Source organism: Aegilops tauschii, chromosome 1 (genome assembly GCF_002575655.3).
Source record: "Aegilops tauschii subsp. strangulata cultivar AL8/78 chromosome 1, Aet v6.0, whole genome shotgun sequence".
Lineage (NCBI taxonomy): Eukaryota > Viridiplantae > Streptophyta > Magnoliopsida > Poales > Poaceae > Aegilops > Aegilops tauschii.
This window is the reverse complement of record NC_053035.3, coordinates 22,722,263-22,747,220: the sequence shown is the minus strand read 5'-3', so window position 1 is coordinate 22,747,220 and position 24,958 is coordinate 22,722,263. Positions and strand designations below refer to the sequence as shown.

The window sequence follows — 24,958 nt, the reverse complement described above, 5'->3', positions numbered from 1 at the left end:
ATTTAAATTGTATTTCAAAAAATGTTTCATTGTGTAATTTCGGAAAGATCGATGTTGAAGCCATGTTGAAAACACATAGTAGAGGTTGAGGGCAACACTTGCAGTTGTGTGCCTAGTGGCAAACATGTAACCGCCGTCTCTCTCGACAAAAACACCACCTTCGCCCTGCCAAGTTGCAGTCGCATTGAATACATGCAGTTGCAATTGGGGAGGGGGGCAACTTTTGCAGTTGCATGCCTAGTGACGGTCATGCAACTGTCCATCGGCAGAGCTTAGTTGGGGCCAGCAGGGGCCATGCCCCTAGCCTCACTACAAAACCTGAAGAAAATTTTGGGGATTATATGTTTTTAGCTTTGCCCCCACCCCTCAAACAACCATATTTGCTACCTCACCCCCCCCCCCCCTCCGCCCCGAACATCCTGTCTAGCTCCGCCACTACAACTGCCATTCCCCCCCTACAAAGCACCACTAAGTTATAGTCGCATGGAAGACATGCAGTTGCAGTCGGGGAGCACCCTCTACTCATGGCCAGTTGCCGTCACGTAGGAGCAACCTCTGCAACATCTTCTCAACATGACAGCGAGCGTAAAGGGAGGTCAGAGACTGGCCGGCGCGACGGCTGGGTGACGTAGGGCGACGAGCTGGCGGTGGTTGGGGGACGTCTAGCGGTCACCGGGTGCACGCGGCAGCGGCTATGGCCCAACCCATCACGGCTCAGGCCGGCGCGAGATGTACGTGTCATGGACACAGGCGGCGATGGTGGAGAGGTAGGGAGGAGGAGCGAGCACGGCGTGGCCAGCGGCGTCCTTGCAGGTTGTGGCTCGTCGGTTGCCGACAACCAGGAGTGGGAGGTTGGGACGACCGCCTAGCTGCATGAGGCGCGAAGCTCTCTCCTCGTAAGAAGGAAGAAAAGGGCGAGAAAATTTTAGGCGGGGTGAAGGCAAGATTCGGTGACCTTGATGTTTTCTTTGCGCGCAGGGGGTTGTTGGTAAGTGTGAAAAACTAGCATGGGGGGGGGGGGGGTGTGGAGAAAAACCCGGATACCAGGCTATTAACTCCCCCTCTAGGAGTAGAGATAGCAGGCTTTTTTGCAACTAGTTGAAATTTGATAAAATACCACATTATATTTTGCATCTTCATTAGAATACCACCTTTTTGGGATTAAATGTCGCATTTGCACTTTTTGAAGAAATCCAGTCTAGTGACCAAAAAAAAGTGTAAACCTTCGAAGAGAAAAGAAGGGGGAAGAAAGGGAGAGAAGCAAAAACTCCGGCCCTGTCGTCTCAGCTCCCCGTGCGCCTACTCTCCCGAGAATGCAGCGCGGGCGGCGTCGCCGCGTGCAGCCCCTCCGAGGCGCCCCCACCCCTGCAGCGTGCTTCTCCCGGCCCGGTGGATTGCCCCCGACCCACAAATTTCCAAAAGGCCAGGCTGCTACCGCGCTTGTGCTCCCCCATCTGTTCCTCGCACGGCAGATTGCTGCGCCGCCGCCGCCGCCGCCACCTTCTACTGCTGCTGGATCTGGCTAGGCGTGGATTGGTTCCACCCTTTTGTTGAAGGTGGGGGCTTCGGTGGATCCTATCCTACTAGTCTTTATTTTTCTGTTGTCGACTTCGCTCCTTCATTTTCCTATATAAAAACCCTATTTGGAACCCTACTTGCTCCGGTACGATACGAGTGCTTGAGATTGACATGATATTCCTCTTTCTAAAGCAATCCCTGTAGAAATTTCCCGTTTCTTCTTGTATTAACGATTTAGATTCTTTTAATTTGTGTATGTATACCATCATCTGCTTCTGTCATTGTGAAATTTTTATGTGTGTTCGGTTCTGCAGGATGGATGAGCCAAATACTGAAATGGATCCTCCCATCGCGGAGACGGAGCTAAATGCAATCAAATTTGATCTGATGTCCAGTAAAGATATGGTAATCTTTTATTTACTTTGCCTCCACACTTTTTACCCTGCGGAAAGTATGTTAAACTGACAGGCATTTCCAGAAAAAGTATAGCAGCGCCAGCATTGCAAAAGCATCTGATGTCACTAGGGCCAAGTTGGGATTACCAAATGGGGCAAAAAAGTGTGAGACTTGTGGATCGCGCAGCAAGTGTGATGGCGATGGTGAGTAATATTAAGCATTCAGCACCAAATTTATCTTGTTTTATCTTCCTAATCCAAAATTAATTGACTTGTCAAAATTTTAGGTCATTTTGGTGTCATTAAGCTGCCGACAATTGTGTTCAACCCATATACGGTTGAGGAAGCTGTTCAGTTACTGAATCAGATATGTCCTGCTGCCACACTCCAAAGAAAAACAGATATTCAAAGGTTTGTAATGGCCAGATTAACCTATTTCATCTTCATTTAGCAATTTATTTTCTTTAATCATTATTGATCTTCTAAACTAATGTCGGTGTGCAAAGTCCTGCATATACAAAATAAAACGCCGTAAAACAAGCATCGGTACTGTTGTGATAGGTAGTGTATATTTTTCCATACCTAATGTATCCACTAGTAGAAAAAGGGCCTTTAGTCCCGGTTCATAAGGGCCTTTAGTCCCGGTTCTCGAACCGGGACTAAAGGGTCGTTACTAAAGCCTCCCCCTTTAGTCCCGATTCTTACACGAACCGGGACTAAAGGCCCCCCACGTGGCCAGGGCCGCTGCCTGGAGGTCCACCTTTAGTCCCGGTTGGTAACACCAACCGGTACTAAAGGAAATTTTATGATTTTTTTTGAAAAAAAAAATTTGAATTTTTTTTATTTTCAAATTTCTGAATTATTTTAACCTCTAATCTCTAATCATCCCTCATCACTGCTCAATTTAACCTCTAATCCCTAATCACCCCTCATCATTCCAAATCATCTAACTTCCTGGACGGTCACCCATCCTCTCACTACTCCAGCCTGAGCACGCTTAACTTTCGAGTTCTATTCTCCCTCGTTTTCAAGTCTGCACTTGTTGTTTTCATGACAATAGTAAGATGTCAATCCTATTAACCCTCAGGAATTTAGCTTGAGCATGAAGTCACACATTTCACTGTTTGAGTTTGAAACTATTGTTCTAAAAAACAATAATTATTTAGTAACACTAATATTTCTTGAATAAGTAGTTTGACCATAGTTTGACCACAGTTTGACCAGATTTGACGAAAATTCAAAAAAACTGAAATAATTATTTAGTAAGACTAATATTTCTTGAATAATTAGTTTGACCATTGTTTGACCACAGTTTGACCACAGTTTGACCAGATTTGACCAAAATTCAAAAAAACTGAAATAATTATTTAGTAACACTAATATTCTTGAATAATTATTTAGTAACACTAATACTTCTTGAATAAGTAGTTTGACCATAGTTTGACCAGATTTAACAAAAATTCAAAAAAAAACAGAAATTTGAGCATAACTTTTTTTCCTTTTAGAATTTGAGGATTCTAAAAATTTGCAAACAGGCTGTAGGCGGTCAAAATCGGATGCGGATTTTCGTGCTGAACGTTTTGATATATTATACGTTTTTTCTGACATCGTATGCAAAAGTTATAGCCGTTTTACATTTTCCCTACATTTTTTGCAAAACATCTCCAAATTTAAGTTTTTAAATTTTCCTAACTAGTACATGTAGTAACATAACTACATCTGGAAGGATTTTAATTTTTGAAGTTTTTATCATTTTCTTTTGCTTTTTACAAAACTGAAAAGGCGATTGGGGGGGGGGGGGGGGGTAGAGTTTGAAAATGGGACCTTTAGTACCGGTTCGTGCCATGAACCGGTACCAATGCCACAAACCCCATTAGTACCGGTTGGTGGCTCGAACCGGGACTAAAGGTCTAACCTTTAGTACCGGTTGGTGCCACGAACCGGTACTAATGGGCATCGCACCCTTTAGTCCCGGTTCGTGGCACCAACCGGGACTAATGCCTGTACGGTGACCTAGCCGCTCGAACCGGGACTAATGCTCACATTAGTCCCGGTTCGTAATGCAACCGGGATTAATGCTCTTTTCTGGCCGAACCAAAACCCTGTTTTCTACTAGTGATCTTTAAACAAAATGCTGCAATGTGGAAACCAAACTTTATATTATTTACTTACACTTTGTTTGTTTGAACATTTGGAATTTGTGAGACAAGATGTTTACATTTCAAAAGCACATAAGAAGGTATGTAAGCATTGCCAAAAAAAAAAAAAAAAAACTGTGCATATGGGCTCTCTTTTTTGGTATATCTGGTTGGTGCATAAATACTCCTCTAACATGTTGATTTTTTGTTGTTGAAGAGATCGGATGGGGCTACAAGTCAAGCAACTTGCAAGTATTGCTCAGTAAGTGCATGTTCAGACGTTTTGGCCTGTATTTCTACATATTGTATTAAACCTTGACCTTTTTTGCTGAACAGAAGGATGACACTAAACAATACCCTGATGTAATATTTAAGACGCTGGCAAGCCCGAGAATAAGAGGGTTCAAGAATAAACCTAAACTTCAACAGAACCCTACCATTATGGATAGAATTTCGGTTACCGCAGAAGTTGTTGACAGAGTGACAGACAAGTTACCCCAGGACTATTGGGATTTTTTACCTCATCGCCACCCCTCTCAATCAAATATGACCAAGATATTGATATCTCCATCCCAAGTAAGTATTTTCTATATATTTAGTTTGTTAGTCTGCTCTGAGTTGGCTTGCAGAGAAGATCTAGTTTTGCTGCAACATCTTTTCATGTTTCATAAAATGTTATATATTATTGACTGACAATTCATCAACTTTGTCCCTGCCATATTTTTCTCAAAGCTTTAAGACATTTTAAAAAAGGAATTTTTGGGTTGCTTGTGTTGTGTTGAATATCTACAACATACAGAAAACAGAACACAACAAATATTATGAGATCGAGAAATTTGATTTGTTATTATTTGGCAAAGTATTTTTGCATGATCATTAAGGCAATACACCTGATCCTTATGATGCATTACCTTTCCGGTAAAAAAATAGCTATGGTGCATTACGAACTCTGACACAGAATGCCCTATCCACTTTTCAGTGATTTTCTTTAGAGAAGACTTCTCGGTGAAATTATGCTGTGCGTTCTAGTTTTGTTCAGTGCATGGTATGTGGATGTAAATATAATTAAGTGATAAGGGCAACTGGGCCAATGCTATTTTCTCAAAGCTTCTTTTGGAAGGTGGTATGCATATTCTTGTTGGCCAGTGCATTGGTATTGCTATGCTAAGTTTCTTTCAAAAGAAAATGACGAGCAGCTGACCATATAATTTTACATTATTTATTATGGTTAAAATCTTATTTCCTTATCATGTCTGCAGGTCCGTCACATATTGAAACAACTTGATGATCCTGAGCGTATTAGCCGGTTTGTTTCAAGGCGGGAGCTAATTTATATGTCATGTTTGCCGGTGACTCCCAAGTTCCATCGCGTGGCAGAGTTGCCCTATGAGTTCTCAGATGGCCCTTGCTTTGTTTATGTATGTGACTATGCGCTATCTCGTTGGCGAACTTCGTACCCAAGATTATTTTCTGTATCATACCTTTAACTTTTTTCTAACAATTTTCCCATTAAATACTTTTGTTAAATGCAACCAGATCCATTGTATGGTGTAAGGATTAAAATCTGACCATAAATCATTTAATCAACGAGAGAACCTAATCTAACAAATATACATTTCCTACATCTAATAGATTGATTCATCACTATTCTGTCTAATATACTCTCACATCTCTAATATATACTCTCCGGCTTCTTTATATGTTTGTCGAGCATGCATGTTTTTATTGTGGTCTGATGCACATGCATAGCTGGGCTGTTTTTTTTTCTGCAGGGAATATCTGGGATGTGTTGGTATCTTAATTATGAACTTATATGTTTGTTCATTTCTCGTTTGGACGTAGGATGACCTGACGAAAGCTTATAAGAGGACGGTTGATACCTGTAGGAAAATTTATGACTTGCGTCAGCCTCCACAGTTCAGTGTTCATGCAAATTTACTTGTCACAAGCCTAGTTATGGAGTGCCTTAAATCATCAAAGGCAAGGGAACTGATATTTTCTTTTTATTACAGTATCCAAGTTTCATGATTATATGTCTTCTGTTCTAATATAGTATATCAGTAAATTTATACAATGTCAAGGCCACCCCTGCAGTTTTGCGGTCAAGTTTTGCTGTCGTATCATCTGTACATACTTCAATAAAGAACAATTAAACCAAATTCTGCACTTCATAACCCCAGCCACACACACACACACACACACACACACACACACACTTGTGCGCGCGCCACTTCTCCGTTGTACTCCAGTAAAAAGACATGTTAGTTTATTCCAATGAAAAAAATAGCATGCTACAACAAAATAGCGCCGACCTTAAAATATGCTATTAGCGTGCTATATCGCGCTATAGCGTGCTATTAGCGAGACGTTGTACACTGATATATTTAGCGAAACAATTCTCAATATGCTATAGCGTGCTATTAGCGAGGTTATAGCGTGCTATTTTTTTAGTGGTTTATTCTGATGCAGCTGGTAAAACTAATAAAGCTTGTGCCGGTCCATAAACTGAGGGCCCATTGATTTTTGTGGCGTTAATGCTTTTTGCTGGTTGGTTCCATTATCACAAAGCCGCTCCCAAATTGGCCTAGTTTCAAGATGTAGAATTCATGTTGAATCACCACTTAGCGGGTTTATTAGGACTTGGGTCTCTTTCTTGGGCGGGGCACCAAATTCATGTATCTTTACCAATTAACCAATTTCTTTCTTGGTATTATATGACTTTGCTATTTGCCGGCGTATTTTGTGTGTGTGCGTTGGTGTTGGCTTATGCATCCTAGCTATGCAAAGACCGGGTGTGTGCTCATTGTATTTGTATCCTCTTGATGTTTCATTTTAAGTCAATAAAATCCACCCTTATCAAAAAACAATGTTGACAGGGGCGTTTCTAATGAGGATGAGTGTATCATCCACATATTGAAGATGGGTGAGGCCACCAGGAACCACCCCAGGGATATGGTTGTCTGCCTTCGCGTCATCTAACATGGCAGCTAGGGCATGAGAGATTAAATTAAACAATGAGCTCCTCTGTACTTCCTAAAGGGGCCCTCTTCCCCATTGATATTAATAACCAGCTGCATCATCCAGCTAGTCATCTAGCCTCAAAGCCTTTATTATGGAGGATCTCCTCAAAGAAATCCCATCTAACTCGGCTCGGATCATATGCTTTCTCGAAGGCCGGTGCTAGGCGCTACTCGGCCAGCCCAAACTTGGGTCGGTCGCCGTGCAGCCGTTTGATGCGAGAGAGCAGGACCGCTTGATTCCCCTTGCGCGTCGTTTTGCTGGCTTCAGTTTGTGAAGAAAAAAATCCCCTCCGTGCTCAGATGCTGCGCGTATCTCGCTCTTCTTGCCGGACCCCAGCTCTGGCGGCAGCAAAATAACCAACGGCCGCAGCCAGCAGGCGCAATCTCACTCATCTCCCCATGTTGTTCCTTGTCGCTGGCCTACACACCGGGGTCGCACCTTCTCTCAACCGGTCAACCGTGGTCGTAGATGTTGGAAATATGAGCAATTTATCAAATGATTTTATTAACTGAAATACTAGATAAAGCACGACTAGTATAGAAGTGATAAAACAAGTCATGCGATTTGACAAAGAGAAGGTAAACAGCATCTACATATATGAACTAGAACCGAACACATCTAGAACAGACACTAGAGCAAGAAGTTGTGACAGAACCTCTAACAGAAAGAGTATGAGGACGTACGGAACGGGAGCAGATGCACCGATCTTGGGGTCGGTGTCCTCGCCAGCCATGTCGTCGAGGAGGTTGTCGACGTCGGGGAAGAAGTCGTCGTCGGGGATGTAATCGTCGGAGTCCGGGGCGTCCGTGACAAAGAAGTCAGTAGTCGCGCTGAGCGCTCCCCAAAAACCTTATCACCCTTCTCCCGTACAGGACTGTGCGATTTCGGAGGCCTACTGTCCGGACCTGCGGTGCACGCCGGGATGGGGAAGAACGTAGTAGCAGCGCAGTGCACAGTAACTTGTGGCGAGAGGAAGAAGAGGTTCTGGTGCGTTTCTCTGAGAGGAGCGACCTCCCTTTTATAGGCGCAAGAGAAGGAGGCGAGAGGCTGCGCCGGGAGCTGAAGAGAAACAGGGAGACGAAACGAACAGGCAGCAGGCGAAGAGGTGCCCCGTTCGTATTCAATCTCCACTACAACAAAAAGACATCGGCTCGGCTCATTCCCGCGGCGCGGCGCGGCAAGGCGGGCGGAGGAGGAGGAGCGTGCGTGGATGTTCCTCTTGTTCTCATCCTCATACATGTGGAGAAAGAGTCTCCCTTATAAAGAGGTCCAACTCCCTCTAAACTAGCAATGTGGGACTAAACTTTAGTTCCACCTCTTGCCTTGCAGGAATGGACTGTGTGGGCCTCTAGGATTTATTAGGAATTTCTGAAACTGCTATTGGGCTAGGCCCAAAATAGACAAAATTCCAGCAATCCCCCACCAGATCCCAGAGGCACACAAAATTGCCTTTGGTTCCAAAACACTGCTTTATATACCGGTACTGCAGTGGAGACTGTTAAGTTGAACTTCCACCTAGAACTCTATGCTACACTAGTAAGCAACTTTAACAGTGGACTGGGCCTTGAACTGCAAGTTTTCTGCGAATCTAGCTTCACATAAAGCCTTGACTGATACGTGGCTACCGTGGGTCTTCCCCGCGGGTGGAGCTTATGCGTCATACTCCGAGACCTTTCTTGAGTTTACTAGAGAGAACCCTACTCTCATAGATTGCGACGTTTAACAATCCGACTCATATAGGTGTGTTCTTCAAAAGATGTTCTGCAGGACAACATCTCTGCTTAAATGAGCCACTTAGAACACATTGAGATATACATCAACCTGCCATGCAGTTTTAGGAGAGTATTGCATCTTCATGGAGTGGTATTGTTAATAGTAAGGATATTCTCCTCTCAGTTGATCAACAACATGTCTTCCACATCTAATTCACGGGATCTCCGATCACAAAGAATAGGTTACCACTGTGAACAACTCATATTGTGGGTCTCATACCCATCTCCCTCGATGCATTATCTATCACATTACGTGATAGACCCTTAGTAAAAGGATCTGCCAGATTTTTAGACGTTTGGATATAATCCAATGCAATAACTCCGGAGTTTCTCATTTTCCTGACAGACTTTAACCTTCTCTAAACGTGTCTTGATGACTTCATGTTATCCTTTGAGCTGCTCACTTTCGTGATCACAGTTTGATTGTCGCAGTTCATAAGGATACCCGGTACAGGTTTCTCAACAACCGGCAAGTCATTCAAGAGCCCGCGAAGCCAATCTGCTTCGGTCGTAGCTGTATCTAGTGCTGTGAGTTCTGCTTCCATTGTTGACCTCGTTAAGATGGTCTGCTTGCAAGACTTCCAAGAAACAGCGCCACCTCCATGACTGAATACATAACCGCTCATGACCTTTATCTCATCAGCATCTGAGATCCAGTTTGAGTCACTATACCCTTAAGCACCTTTGGGTGCCCGGTGTAGTGAATTCCATAATTCGCAGCGCCTTTCAAATAACGCAAAACTCTATCTAGAGCTTTCTAATGCACATCTCCTGGTTTTGAGACAAACCGACTCAGTATGCTAACAGCAAAAGAGATGTCAGGTCTTGTAGCACGGGCTAAGTACATAAGCGAGCCAATAATCTGAGAATATTTCAATTGATCTCTAGCAATTCTTCGATTCTTTCGAAGTAACACACTCGCATCATATGGTGTTGGAGAGGGCTTGCATTCACTATAGCCAAAGAGACTCAATATCTTTTCCACATAGTGAGATTGAAGCAATGTAATCCCACCATCATCGTCTCTCAACAACTTGATGTTCAGAATGACATCAGCCACTCCTAAATCCTTAATCTCAAAACAGCGAAATAGGAAATCCTTGACCTCCTTAATAACATTCTGATTTGTTCCGAAAATTAGTATGTCATCAACATATAAGCAAAGAATAACTCCCTCGCCCCCACCATGGCGATAGTACACACATTTGTCAGCTTCGTTTACAACAAAGCCTGCAGCTGTTAAAGTTCTTTCAAACTTCTCATGCCACTGTTTAGGTGCTTGCTTGAGTCCATACAATGACTTCAGCAACTTGCACACTTTTTCTTCCTGACCATCTAGTACAAACCCATTTGGTTGTTCCATATAAATTTCCTCGTCCAACTCTTCATTTAGGAAAGCAGTCTTAACATCCATTTGATGAACGAGAAGACCATGTGAGGCAGCTAGTGAAAGTAGAACTTGAATAGTGGTCAGTCGAGCCACAGGTGAGTAAGTATCAAAGAAGTCTTCACCTTCCTTTTGGGTATAACCCTTAGCCACGAGCCGAGCCTTGTACTTTTCAATAGTACCATCAGGCCTAAGCTTCTTCTTGAATACCCATTTCCATCCTATAGGTTTACACCTATAAGGACGATCAGTTATCTCCCAAGTTTCATTCGCCAAGATGGAATCCATCTCGCTACGAACCGCTTCCTTCCAGTAGTCAGCATCTTCAGATGCATAGGCCTCTGAAATAGAACCGGGAGTATCATCTATGAGATACACAAGAAAATCATCACCAAAGGACTTTGCAGTCCTCTGTCTCTTGCTCCTAGTAGGAACTTCATTGTTCTCCTCCACAGGACTTTCAAAGTGTTCCATCGAAATGGCAGGTTCGGTAATTGTAACTGGTTCCTGATTCGATGAACTAGGCATCTCCTGATTAGATGAGGTAGCCATATCCTTCATGGGAAAGATATCTTCAAAGAATGTCGCATCATTCGACTCCATGATCGTACCTACATGTATGTCAGGTACCTCAGATTTTACAACCAAGAATCTATAACCAATGCTATGAAAAGCATATCCCAGGAAAACACAATCCACGGTCTTTGGTCCATGCTTGCGCTTCTTTGGAATTGGCACATTGACTTTCGCCAAACAACCCCATTTTCGTAGATAAGAGAGTTTTAATCTTTTCTTCTCCCACTCCTCGAATGCAGTTATCTCTTTATTCTTTGTGGGAACTCGGTTTAGGACATGACATGCAGTCAATATCGCCTCCCCCACCATGCCTTGGAGAGACCCGATGTGTCTAACATCGCGTTAACCAAATCAGTTAGAGTACAGTTCTTTCTTTCGGCCACCCCATTTGACTGAGGTGAATAAGGAGGCGTCCTCTCATGGATTATACCATGTTCCGCACAAAAAGCATTAAATTCATTGGAAAAATACTCTCCACCACGGTCGGACCTAAGCCTCTTGATTTTCGGATCAAGTTGGTTTTCCACTTCAGCTTTATAGATCTTGAAAATGTTCAAAGCCTCATCCTTAGATTTCAGAAGATACACACGGCAGTATCTAGTGGAGTCATCAATTAACGTCATAAAATATTTCTTTCCACCTTTTGTCAAAACACCATTCATTTCACATAAATCTGAATGTATGAGCTCTAGTGGTGCAAGATTTCTCGTTTCCACAGTTGTGTGAGACTTACGAGGTTGCTTAGCTTGCACACAAACTTGACACTTAGATCCCTTGACAGTGGTGAAATTAGGGATTAAGTTCAACTTCGCTAGTCGCGACATGCAACCAAAGTTAACATGACAAAGACGTGAATGCCAGACATTTGATTCACTATTGTTGCAAACATGATTAACAACTTTATTGCAAATGTCTGATAAGGATAAACGAAACAGGCCTCCTGACTCATAGCCTTTATCGACAAAGGTTCCATACTTGGATATTACAAATTTATTCGACTCAAAGACAAGGTTATAGCCATCTCTACACAGAAGAGATCCGCTAACAAGATTTTTATTGACAGAGGGGACATAATGCACGTTCTTCAGCCGCACGATCTTCCTCGAAGTAAACTTCAGATCGACCGTGCCAACACCACGAACAGAAGCACTTGAACCGTTGCCCATCAGCACGGTTGAAGTCCCTGCGGTCTGATAAGACGAAAACATGGAAATATCACCGCATACATGCACATTAGCACTCGTGTCAATCAACCAATCAGGAGAATGACATACTGAAAGAATAGTGGGAAATATACCATACCCAACATCCTTCATGTCAGTGTCTCCAATGACAACATTAGCGGTCTTGCCACCTTTCCCAGGATGACGCTTGTCAAAGCGATTAGGGCAACTAGGAGCCCAATGATCAGGATCCCCACACACATGACAAACACCTTTCTTCTTGTCATTCTTCTTCTTAAAGTTCGTGTGTTGCACAGCCTTGTTCTTCCCATCAAACTTGCCCTTGTTCTTGAACTTGTGGGGCTGGAAGTTCTTCTTCTGTACCAGATTGGCACTAGATCCTCCCTCAATACCTCGAGCACGTGTGTCCTTTGCTCTCGCCTTTTCTTCCACATCAAGAGTGCCAATGAGATCCGGGACGAAAAACTCCTCTTTCTTATGTTTCAGTAAGGTAGCAAAGTTTCTCCACGAAGGAGGAAGCTTAGTGATGATACCTCCGGCAACAAACTTGTCCGGTAGCATACAACTGAAGTGCTCAAGTTCTCTAGCAAATGACTATGTCTCGTGAGCTTGCTCAACCACGGAGCGCTCTTCAGTCATCCTGTAATCATAGAATTGCTCCATGATGTACAGCTCAGTGCCAGCATCCGAGACCCCAAACTTGGCCTCGAGTGCATCCCACATATCTTTTCCATTATCAATTGACGCATAAGCATCAACTATGTTCTCACCAAGAACACTCAAGAGAGCAGCCTTAAACAGAGTATCCATTTTCTGAAAAGCTTGTGCCCGTTGAGCATCAAGCTCCCCTTCAGGTTTGCCAAGAGTGGCGTCATAGCAACTCATGGTTTGAAACCATAAGACTGCTCTCATGCGCCACCTCTTATAGTGGATACCTCAAACATAGGAGGTCTCATGGAAGCAGCAAAACCACTTGGAGTAAATTGCCTATCATAAGGTTTTTGGATTGTTGGAAATATGAGTAATTTACCAAATGATTTTATTAACAGAAATACTAGATAAAGCACGACGAGTATAGCAGTGATAAAACAAGTCATGCGATTTGACAAAGAGAAGGTAAACAACATCTGCATATATGAACTAGAACCGAACACATCTAGAAAAGACACTGGAGCAAGAAGTTGTGAGAGAACCTCTAACAGAAAGAGTATGAGAACGTACGGAACGGGAGCAGATGCACCGATCTTGGGGTCGGTGTCCTCGCCAGCCATCTCGTCGAGGAGGTTGTCGACGTCGGGGAAGAAGTCGTCGTCGGGGAAGTAATCGTCGGAGTCCGGGGCGTCCGTGACGAAGAAGTCAGTAGTCGCGCTGAGCGCTCCCCAAAAACCTTATCACCCTTCTCCCGTACAGGACTCAAAAGGTGCAGTTTCGGAGGCCTACTGTCCCGACCTGCGGTGCACGCCGCAAGCCGGGATGGGGAAGAACGTAGCAGCAGCGCAGTGCTCAGGAACTTGTGGCGAGAGGAAGAAGAGGTTCCGGTGCGTCTCTCTGAGAGGAGCGACCTCCCTTTTATAGGCGCAAGAGAAGGAGGCGAGAGGCTGCGCCGGGAGCTGGAGAGAACGAGGGAGACGAAACGAATGGGCAGCAGGCAAAGAGGTGCGCCGTTCGTATTCAATCTCCACTACAGCAAAAACGTTTCAGCTTCCATGTGACCTTTCGTATACCCATCGTGCGTGGCAAAAATTTAGACATCGGCTCGTTCTCGCAACCCGCGGCGCGTCATGACGAGGCGAGGCGTGGCGTGGCGTGGCGAGGCGGGCGGCGGAGGAGGAGCGCGCGTGGATGTCCCTCTTGTTCTCATCCTCATACATGTGGAGAAAGAGCCTCCCTTATAAAGAGGTCCAACTCCCTCTAAACTAGCAATGTGAGACTAAACTTTAGTTCCACCTCTTGCCTTGCATGAATGGGCTGCGTGGGCCTCTAGGATTTATTAGGAATTTCTGAAACTGCTATTGGGCTAGGCCCAAAATAGACAAAATTCCAGCAGTAGATGCATTGAGGCCTGTTGTAGCAAATCGTCATCCCTGGCGTGTTCGCCGCAGCCTCTTGCCCCAATCGGAGCACCCTCGGGGGATGTCGACGCTTCTTGCGTCGCTGGTTGCAGCACCAGACCGCGCCAGCTCCAGCATTTATCAACGTGCCACCCCGCCCCGCCACAACACCGTTGTGTGTCGTTGCAGCTTCCGAGGACAATGGTTCCAGCAAATCATGGTGCCTCTTCCAGCATTTTCGCCACGCCCCGCCAGAGTTGCAGCACCACCGCATGCCTGTTGTAGCTCCCGGAAACGCAGGTTCCAGCAAATCACGGAGCTGGTTGCAACATTTCCGCCGCGCAATCGCACCCCGTCGCAGCACCGCTGCAAACAGTTGTAGCTCTGAGGGACATTGGTGCAAGCAATTTGCGGAGCTGGTTCCAGCAAAAATGCAGTGACGTTCCAGCATTCGGTGGCGTTGTAGTCTACTTCCAGCACCGACGACTCCTGGGTTCCAGCAAATCGCGCCACTGGTTCCAGCATGCACTGAAGCCGGTTCCAGCTACCACCAACGCCGGCAGAAACAATCTTCGACTACAGTGCGCTGCCCGTCGTAGCTTCCGGTGTCACTTGTTGCAACTCCCGGATCAGCTGGTCCAGCTCGCCGTGCTGCTGGTTGCAGCCCAACCTCATGTGGCCGCTGGTGCCTCCAGCCCACTGCGCCTCCAATTGCAATTCGCTATGCGTCCCACCCCCCGCGTCGCGCCGGCTTAAGCAACTCCGAGGGACGGATGTGCTCCTTGCAGTAGTGGGCCTGTTTGGAGGTGCATAGATAACAGATTAGAACAATACGGATTCATGGTGGAGCGAGGAGAAAAGAGCGGCGCAGGCGATGGGAGAGAAAAATGGGGGAAGAAGGTGACTCGCGACTGGTCAAGGAGCTTCGGGGTCGCGCGGGGACGAAGGCTGGACAAAGCGGTGTGGGGGGACCGCGTGGCAGCAGATGGTGTGCTATCTCAATTCCTGATTGACGACCTGCGTGTGAACTGCGGAGTTTTCAGCCGGTCGGCCAGTGTTAATCATTAGCCGGTCACCTCAAAGTCTGCTTCTGAGAGCGGCAAATTTGACAAATTTGATCTATAGACGAAATCAAATCACAGAATGAACTGTCCGTGAAACTATTTCATGCGGCTGACCCGTGGCGCCTAGCTCTCAGGCGCTGCACTAGTGCAACGCCTAGGAGCTAGGCGCTGCACTAGTGCAACCCCTAGGAGCTAGGCGCTACACTGTATAGTGTAGCGCCTAGCTCTCAGGCGCTATACGGGTGCGACGCTGGCCGTGTAGCGCCTATCCGTGAGGCGTTGCACAGTGTAGTGTGGCACCTTCGTGTCGGGCGTCACACAAAAAGGTCAGCCGCGTGAAATAGTTTCACGGACAGTTCATTTTGTGATTTGATTTTGTCCATTGGTCAAATTTGTCAAATTTGCCTTTAAGAGCATCTCACTTCATGCAAGACTTCGTGAAAGACCACAATAGCATCGAGGATGCTTCTTCCTCGGATGAAGTCTATTTGGTTTGGGTGGATCACTTAGTGTGCCACTAGAGACAGTCTAGTGGCGAACCACTTTGCCGCCAAGGCGCCAGCTTAGACAATTTAATATGTTTAAATTAGGTGGGTTTTTCTTTCAAGTTGCTCTTGTTTATTTTCTTCCCACTCATGCATATGCAGTTATGCATTTGACAGTATTATGTTTTTCCCATTTTGTCCACCCCTTTTCCTTTAGGTTTCCGTCTCCAAACATGACATGTACTCAGTAGTTGACTTGCACCATATGATATACAAATTTTTCTAACACTTCACCTGATTGTAGTGGAGAATATCTCATGTACCAATCCTGCACCTTGATATGCTGCCCTCTGTAAACTGATTAAACACAACCGACAAAACATAGATGTTTCATCTAGTCCCTGGCTCCCCACTAAGATTTAATTCGGTTAATTTTGAAGGATGAGTATCAGTTTCAGTGAAAGAAAAGTCTTTGAAATGCTTCCATTGCGGATAAGCACACAGAGAGAAAGAACCTGCCCCCGAGTCGCTCCTGCGGGCGACTCCGGGCGGCTACCCTAGCGTCGCCTCCAAGCTCCTCGCCTCGGCCTCTCCTCCCTCGCTGCCGGTCCTCGCCGCCATCGGCATCGTCGCCGACCAAAGGCCGTGTGGTGCAGGCGGCGGCAGGGCGTCTCCTCCCGCGCGCAGGTGGCCGGCGTCGCGGGGCGTCCCCTCCTGCCCGTCGGCATCGGGTGGCGGCGTTCCTCTACTCCGGCTCCCTCCCCCTCCCGGCGTCGTGGTGGCCCGCAGGTGTGCCCCCCTTCTCCTCACTCCCCCCTCCAGCGACGGCTTGTTGGGCTCCGGGGAGGCGGGTTGCTCTGGCGGCTGATCTGGGTGGCTCTGCCCATATCTGGTTGGTGGTGGTGGTTGGTGGCGGCGGGGAAGGCTGGCGGCCCTGCTAAGGTGGTGGTGGTGTCGCCGTTGGCTGTGCTACTCCGGTGGGGTGGTGGGGCTTCCGGTGGTGTTGGCCAGGGCGTGGACGCGCATGTTCTGTGGTGGTGGTTGGTGCTCCGGCGTGTGGCATCGGTGGTGCGTGTCCGGCGGTTTCGACGCTTGGAGCTCGCCGGGCGACGCGGGTGGGCAGCGGCCGGGCATGGCCGTTGCTCTGGCCGTGGACGGCGGCGCGGGGAGGTCCGGCATTGGTGGTGGCCTCCCGCTGTCGTGGCGGGTTCATGGTGGCTCGGCAGCTTTGACTGCAGCGGCGGCCGGCGGCAGCCGGCTTCTCCGGCGTCGGCTCGCCCGCGTTTGGACCGTTTCGACCTTCACCCCATCTCCTCGTTCTCCGGTCACTACTTCCATCGAAGGGCTGGCCCTCTCCCAGCCGCGGTCCATCGCTCGTCTCGCGCCCGGTGAGGCAGGACCGAGCTCGTCTCGCGCACGGTGCAGCAGGACCGAGCTTGTCTCGCGCACGATGTAGCAGGACTGACCTCGTCCGCCTCACGGTACCGCAGGACCGAGCTCGTCTCGTGCTCGGGGCTGCAGGACAGGCCGATGGATGCCAGTTCTGGCCGGCCTATTGGGTCTCGATGCTGGGGTCGCCCGGGGGTGCGAAAGGTGGGACCTTTCTGCTTGTCTCTTTGGTTGGGGTAGCGGCGGGTCTCAGGTGAGGTGGTGTCTAGGTCTTGGATGTCGGGGCGGCGGCCCTGGTAGTGGTAGCGCGGTGCTCTTGGGCAGAGTCTGTGGCTTGGTGCTGCCCGCTGGCCATGGCCGTGTGGGCGGCGTGGTAGCCAAGGTGTGGCGTTGGGTGGCGGTGAGTGTTGGCCGGGGTGAAAACCTATTCTTTCTTCGGACAGACCAGCGGCGGGGAAGCTCGTTCCCTTCTTGAAGGCGTCGTTCCGGCTCTCATTGCCCATCATGCGGCTCCAGGGGAAACTCTGATCCTCGGATCGGGCGGTGGCGGCGCTCCAGTGTCGTTCCCTTCCTGAAGGCGCCACCTTGGAGCCCATGGTTCGTCATATGTTGCTTCATCTCTTCGCGGCGGTAGTGTTAGGGTTGGTGTTGCTGCGCTCAGCGCCTATGTATCCTATCCTGGGTGTGTGCGTGTGTTGTGGTGGCATGCGTTTGTACTGGGTGATTGTTGATCGGTGCTTTATATATAAAGCGGGGCGAAAGCCTTTTTCGGTAAAGAAAAGTCTTTTACCTGAAGAGAACATATTTGGTCTAGCTCCATGGCTTACAAGTTATCATTGATATCTAGCTGTTTGTTTTTTGTTATTACTTCATAACAAGTAAAATAAAATGAATTTTTAACCTACTTGGTAATTCTGTCACAAAATTAATATAACTATGTAGTTTGAGACTTTGAGGTGACATTGTGCTTACTGCTTATGTCATATGCTTTCACTTGCTTCATTGACATTTTATTTATTTGCAGTTACACTCTAAAAGGACAGATAAGGAATCATCAAGAGACACATATGGAATGAAATGGTTGAAGGATTCCATTCTCAGCAAACGATCCAATAATTCTTTTCGGAGTACTATGGTTGGTGATCCGAAGTTTAGATTACATGAAATTGGCATCCCTATGGATTTAGCTTCGAAATTGCACGTTTCTGAGTATGTTAACTCATACAACTTCGACAACATAAATTCTAAGTGCAACCTGCACCTTCTTGCCAAGGAAGAACTATTAATTAAGCGCAATGGAAAGCGAATCCTTGTTAAGGAGGCAAATCAGCTGGTAATTGGTGACATTGTGCATAGGCTATTGCAGGATGGTGATCGCATTCTTATCAATAGGCCACCATCAGTACATCAACACTCACTTATTGCGCTATCTGCGAAGTTATTACCAGTTCAGTCAGTTGTTTCAATCAACCCACTGTGTTGTGCACCTTTTATGGGAGATTTTGATGGAGATTGTTTGCATGGATATGTCCCACAGTCTGTACAATCAAGTGCTGAGCTTGGAGAGCTAGTTAGCTTAAGACGCCAACTGTTGAATGTGCAAGATGGTCGAAGTTTGGTGTCATTAACACATGACTCTCTGGCTGCTGCGTATCTATTAACAAGCTCGGAGGTTTTACTGGAGAGAACTTAATTTCAACAATTTCAAATGTTATGCCATCCACTCTCGCTGACACCAGCACCATCAATATTTAAATCTGTATGCTCTCACGGTCCACTGTGGACTGGTAAACAGTTGTTCAGCATGCTGCTTCCTTCTGATTTGAATTTCAGTATTGATCCTAAGGTACGCATCATAGACGGTGAAGTTCTTGCCTGCTCATCTGATTCTTTATGGATACAGAATGGCTTGTCTGGCCTTTCCTCTGTCATGTTCAAAGAATATGGTGACGCGGCTCTCAAGTTCCTTTCTTCTGCTCAGGATGTACTCTCTGAGTTTTCAACAATGAGGGGTTTTAGTGTCTGTCTTTCAGATATCTATCTTTTCTCAGACCATAACTCAAGGAAAAAACTTGCCGATGAAGTTAATCTGGCACTGGATGATGCTAAAGAGGCTTTTCATATTGAACAACTATTGCTAAGTCCAAATTCTATACTTTATTTGAAGTGTTATGATGACTGTGCTGATCTCTCAAATGCTTATGAACAGTCTGAGTTCATGCAGAACAATCTATCAATCATTAAATCTTCAATCATGGCGTTTAAGAGTGTGTTCAATGATCTCCTAAAGATGGTTCATCAACACATGGCCAAAGATAATTCAATGATGGTGATGATTAATTCCAGAAGTAAGGGTAGCATGTTGAAGTTTGTGCAACAAACTGCATGCATGTGTCGGTCTTCAACTTCCAGCAAGCAAATTTCCCTTTAGAATTCCTCCAGAACTCTCGTGTGCTAGTTGGAATAGACATAAATCATTGAATGCTGAGAGCACGGCTGAATGCCTGGGAGGCCAAATCCTATATGCTGTGATAAGGAATTCTTTTGCAGGTGGTTTAAATCCATTGGAGTGTCTTCTTCATTCAATATCTGGTAGAGCAAATTTCTTCGGTGCGAATGCAGATGTTCCTGGGACATTAACAAGAAAACTAATGTATCACCTGAGGGATATATATGTTGCTTATGATGGGACTGTTAGAAGTTCTTACGGGCAGCAAATAGTGCAGTTTACTTATGATACTGCTGAACCTGGTGCCCCTGTTGGTTCTTGGGCTGCATCTTCCATTTCAGAAGCTGCATATGGAGCTTTGGATCACCCAGTGAACAGCTTAGAGGACTCCCCTCTCATGAATTTGCAGGTTAGGTTCTTTATTTCATGGCCCATGATTATTGTGATCTCGCCCTTTTCTTTGTTCTGATACTATCTTAACTTCAATGTCAGGACGTATTAAAGTGCCAGAAGGGTATTAATTATCAGGATCATTTTGGTTTGCTTTTCCTGTCGAAGAATGTAAAAATATATAGATACGGTTTGGAGTATGCATCGCTAGAAGTCAAGGATCATCTCGAACCAGTGAAGTTCTCTGATTTGGTTGACACCGTCATGATTCTGTCAGTACATTTGAATCATCTTTTTTCCTATCACTTTACGTTTAATACTGTTTAATTAATAAATAACTTTTGCATTTTGTTCTGAAGATATAGGGGAGGTGGTATCCAGTCAACAAAAGAAAGTCCATGGATTACTCATTTTCATCTAAACCAGTTCTTATTATTTTGAAGCAAAATGACCCCATTTCCTATTTTATGAGGGATAGAATAAGCCGATGTCTTAAATATTTATTTAAACTTGTACGCACAATGGCACATGCAGGAATTTATGACAAGAAAAAGATTGGAACTAGCACTTGTTGTAGAAGCGCTTACAGAACAATACAATGCCACGAGAAACAAGCCAAACAATGTGATGCCTGATGTTCAGAAAGACAGAAACTTTGTCTTCCCGTAAAAAAAGTCATTTTAAAATGACTATCTGTATGTTTCTCTGTTTCCTGTTGCCTAACCACACTAATTTGGTCTGCCAACTGCTTCTATGTTCTCCCTAACCTGAAAATGAAGATTATCATCCCTCTTCCTTAATACTCAACTCTGTACTTTTTGCCCTCCCTCAGTGAGGTAGATATTGATAGAATAAGCTCTCCGTCAGACCACTAGGGTCATTTTTCTGTTTTAAACTTGCGTACGCATGCACTGATGTGATGGTCACATGCAGCATGCACGTAGCTGGGACGTGCCCTCCGCACTATATCCCGTTTTTTCCCTTTGTTGGTTCTCTGTAAACCCGGTCAGCGTGGCACGTCTGTGTGAAGGAGGTCGTGGGATGGCGCGATCAATCCGGATCACGACGGGCTGGCCGGGGTTTGTTAGCTAGGCTTTCGGTTGGTACCAGGAATAAGGGAAAAGGAATGAAACAGAAAACGTGGCGTTGTTAGCTGCGGCAAAAAGGCTTTCCTCTCTCGCGTGTGTTGTGTGCGTTCTTGAGCTCAGCGTTCTTCGCTCGATCGGCTAATCGGCAATGACAGATATCACTAATCACTAATATTCATGGCAACATATGTGTGATGTTTACCAATAAGGATAAATATTTTGGTGTATCTCATGCTTAATTGATGTCAGCAGCATCAATTTTTAGTGCATGCTTCATTTCTTTGTGAAAATGATAGTTGTCATGAACAGTAAATACCGCTGTGAAGATGGTCAGGCAGCTGTGTGGGAGAGGGGTTAGAATAGGGATTGGGAGGATAAAGTAGATGACAAATAGATCGTAATTCTTTTTGCTTGATTCATTCATCTCAAGGCCTCAAGTAGCTATGTCCGATTATTGGATTGCCTGCCCAAGTGATATTTACACATCAGTATTTCAGTAAACATATCAGGCAAGGCAACATGAGATGCATTGTAGGTTATGTAGCGCTTAGGTCTTAAGTGTGGTACATTATGCAATTACCTACTTTACTTTTCCCTTTGTGCTTCTGCAATATATATTTTGACATATAACATACTTCTACCCTGCAGTAAATGTTCTGCTGGCAATGAGTGCGTCAGCAAGCAGACTTGTTGCATCACTGTGGTGGTAACACAGGATGAATCGAACTCCATGTCTCAATTGGACAGTATCAAGAAATGGGTGATTCCAAGCCTCCTGGCCATACCAGTGAAAGGTTATTATTGTTCGATAGATTTTTCGAAATATGTTCTCTATATATTCGTGCCACGGAATCCTTAATAATTCCTAGATCAAGTTCTAAATTATATAATTTTATTTTTCTATGTTTCATGGTACAAATGTAAAATTGTTTTAGGTGCAACTTGTATGATTCCAGTCTTCTGAATTCTGATGTTATCACAAATCCGAGGACCCTTATGTGACTTTTATCAAAAAATACATACTACTTCCTTGATTCCTTCAGTAAACAATATGCAGATAATATATGATGTGCACTACTTGTTTTCTTTTGCAGGATTTTTGGAATTTAAGGATGTGGAGATCCAGTGTCATGAAGACGGTGAACTTGTTGTGAAAGTTGTTATGTCTGAGCATTGCAACAAGAGTGGGATATTTTGGGCTACTCTACAAAAGTCTTGCGTTGTAATTATGGCGTTGATTGACTGGGAACGGAGCCGGCCAGGGAGTGTATATGATATTTTCTGCTCATATGGCATAGACTCAGCGTGGAAATATTTTGTTGAAGTATATATTTACTTCTCTCTGTTTTGATTTTGACTTCTCCGTAAACATTTGGGTCAAATTTTTAAGCCTGATTGCCCGTGATAATTTTGACTTTAGCATTTGATGTTTCCTCATTCCTTGTACAGTCTTTAAGATCAAAAACTGATGATATTGGAAGGAGCATTCATCGCAAACACTTGCTGGTCGTGGCAGATTGCTTGTCTGTAAGTGGGCAGTTCCATGGACTAAGCAGTCAAGGTTTAAAGCAACAGCGGACTCGATTAGCAATCTCATCTCCATTTTCTGAAGCATGTTTTTCCGTGAGTAATTTATGCTATTCTGAGTGACTGTTTACTACAAGAGTTGTCTTTTTAAGTGTGGTCAACAAATTCTCATTTGATGTTATTTTCTGTAGGGGCCTGCGCATAGTTTTATAAATGCTGCAAAGCAATCTTCAGTGGACTATCTCTGTGGTACTGTAGATGCAAGGAGCCTTCTACTGGGACGTCGGGTCCTTTCAAGATTATGTATTCTGGGAAGGTGAGTATTATTATTGCTGTCACATTTAGGCGCATCATTCTGTTAAAAACAAATTAGGCACATAATTTCTTAAGAGGCATTTCATTGTACTCCCAAAAATGAAAAACAGCTAAAGAAAATTGGGGCCTTCAGATGGAAATCACCCTGTACTCCACTGCTATAGTTTCATGCATTGGATGGCATCGAGCTCTAGAGGCAAGCTTCATCGTCTATGATGTTTGGGCGGCCCATACCTGCTCCGCTCAGAGTGGTGTGGTTTCTCTCCCCTGCATGGTTGGCGTTGATGGCGTTTTGGTGGTGCCGTGCCTTCGGTTTCGTTGGTTTGTCGGTGCGTATGGTGCGTATGGTGGTGTGTCTGTCTTGAGTTCTATTGCTTTGGCGACCGGTGGGGCACTTTTTGCCCTTTGTATCTGGTTTTCGCCAGGTTTTCCCTAATTTACCGGGCAACTCTCTTCTTATTTATGAAATGCAGGAACCCCCTGCCTCTCTAGAGGTGTTACTTGAAAAACAATAGTTTCATACATTTAGTTTCTGAGAGCATAGTGCCAGATATATTTTCCCAGATACTTGCACGTGATCAAGCTGTGGGCTGTTTGAATTGAACAGTCTGTCGGATTAAAAATATGATTTCTCCTTACTATACTTGTTATGTATACATATGTTTAATTCGATGCTAACATTTAAATTTTTTTAAGGCGCATACACAAATACCAAATGAGAACATCTATGACTGCCTACATAGCCCTGAAGTTCAGCAAGTGTCAGGTGGCGCTATCTTAAATGTAAGCACATCCGTGGAACAGGATTGTTTTGGTGCTACATAGTTATATGGGACAATATTATTGATATGCGCACTTGCTTGCAGAAAATGCTACATGAGTAATGCTCCCATCACTATTCCCGGAATTGTATTGTGCATAGTAGTTTTTATCCCATTTGAAGTTTTATCTCGATTACTTTCCTATATGATGCATACCATGTTTTACTTGCATGAAGGTACCAATTAAATGCATATGTCGTGGAGCTAGATAAATCACGGGTGATTGAGGCCCTGAGATTTCATCCCAGAGGGCATGAAAAGATTGGTGCTGGAATAAGAGATATAAAGGTAATATAAATGTGTTTCTGTTTTTGTCATAGCTTTGTAACGCTACAATTGTGTGCATATGTGTTTCTGTTTTTTTTTCATAGCTTCATAACGCTTAGATGTTTGTGTTCATATGTTTTTCAATTGGTATATGTGAGAATATTCTCGGTGCTGACATGATGTGCCAATGAGCTGTCCACTTAATATGAAAATGGGCCATGTTGATTTAATTTGATCTTAAGGTTTCTACTGCTGCCAGCTTTCACAGCATCGTTGAGTTCGAAAAGTTACATGAACAACAATCCTTTCATTGAGTTCATTTTGTTGAAACTCTGGTGGTATCTATCGTTGCCGACACATCATGCTCCATACTTGCATCCCTGTTTTGTTGTAAATATCATGGCCAACTATTCTGCGGCGAAATAAGGCTACTCTGGAATTATATCATATTGTGACCCTGTGATTATGTGATGGTGTGCTGCTTGCAGATCGGACATCATCCCAGTCACCCAGGCACAAGGTGCTTCATTCTGGTAAGGAACGACGGCACCACTGAAGACGTCTCTTGCAAGAAATGTGTCCAGGGTGCTGCGGATTCTATCTCGCCTCAGCTTGGACGCTATGTAGAGAGGATATTACAGAACAGAGCAAGTTGGTCACACTAGTTTGCAGAGGCCAATTTATTTCAGACCATGGGTAGAGAGTTTGATGTTTTGTTGACAAGGAACTGTCGAACACGAGTGGATGATGCTCAGTTATCGCAGAGGAGTAAACCGCAAATTAGCGCAGATGTCATGCTTCTTGACCACCCCCTTCTGATAGGAAAAGAACTCCATCGAACTCTTGTTGTGCAACCCTTTTTCTTCTCCGTGTGCTGATGGATCATCCATGACCGTCAGTAATTGTAACCTAAATGCATGACTTTGTAGTATCATTAGCATAGTGCGCTGCGTTGTAACAGATGACACGAACTCGACCGTGTCATCTGTTACAGCGATCACCCAGTGGCTTTATACCCCGAGCCAGTGCACTGGGCACGCACCCACGCCTCCACTCGCCCCTGATCGTGCCCGTGCTCTCCATGCTCTGACCGCACCCCGACGCCCACGTCACACGGCTAG

At 45.1% G+C, this 24,958-nt stretch overlaps 1 pseudogene; it reads left to right on the top strand.

The window, feature by feature from the left end:
* Positions 1–1,812: 1,812 nt before the first annotated feature.
* LOC109785782 (DNA-directed RNA polymerase IV subunit 1-like) lies at positions 1,813–24,597 on the top strand (annotated as a pseudogene).
* Positions 24,598–24,958: the final 361 nt, after the last annotated feature.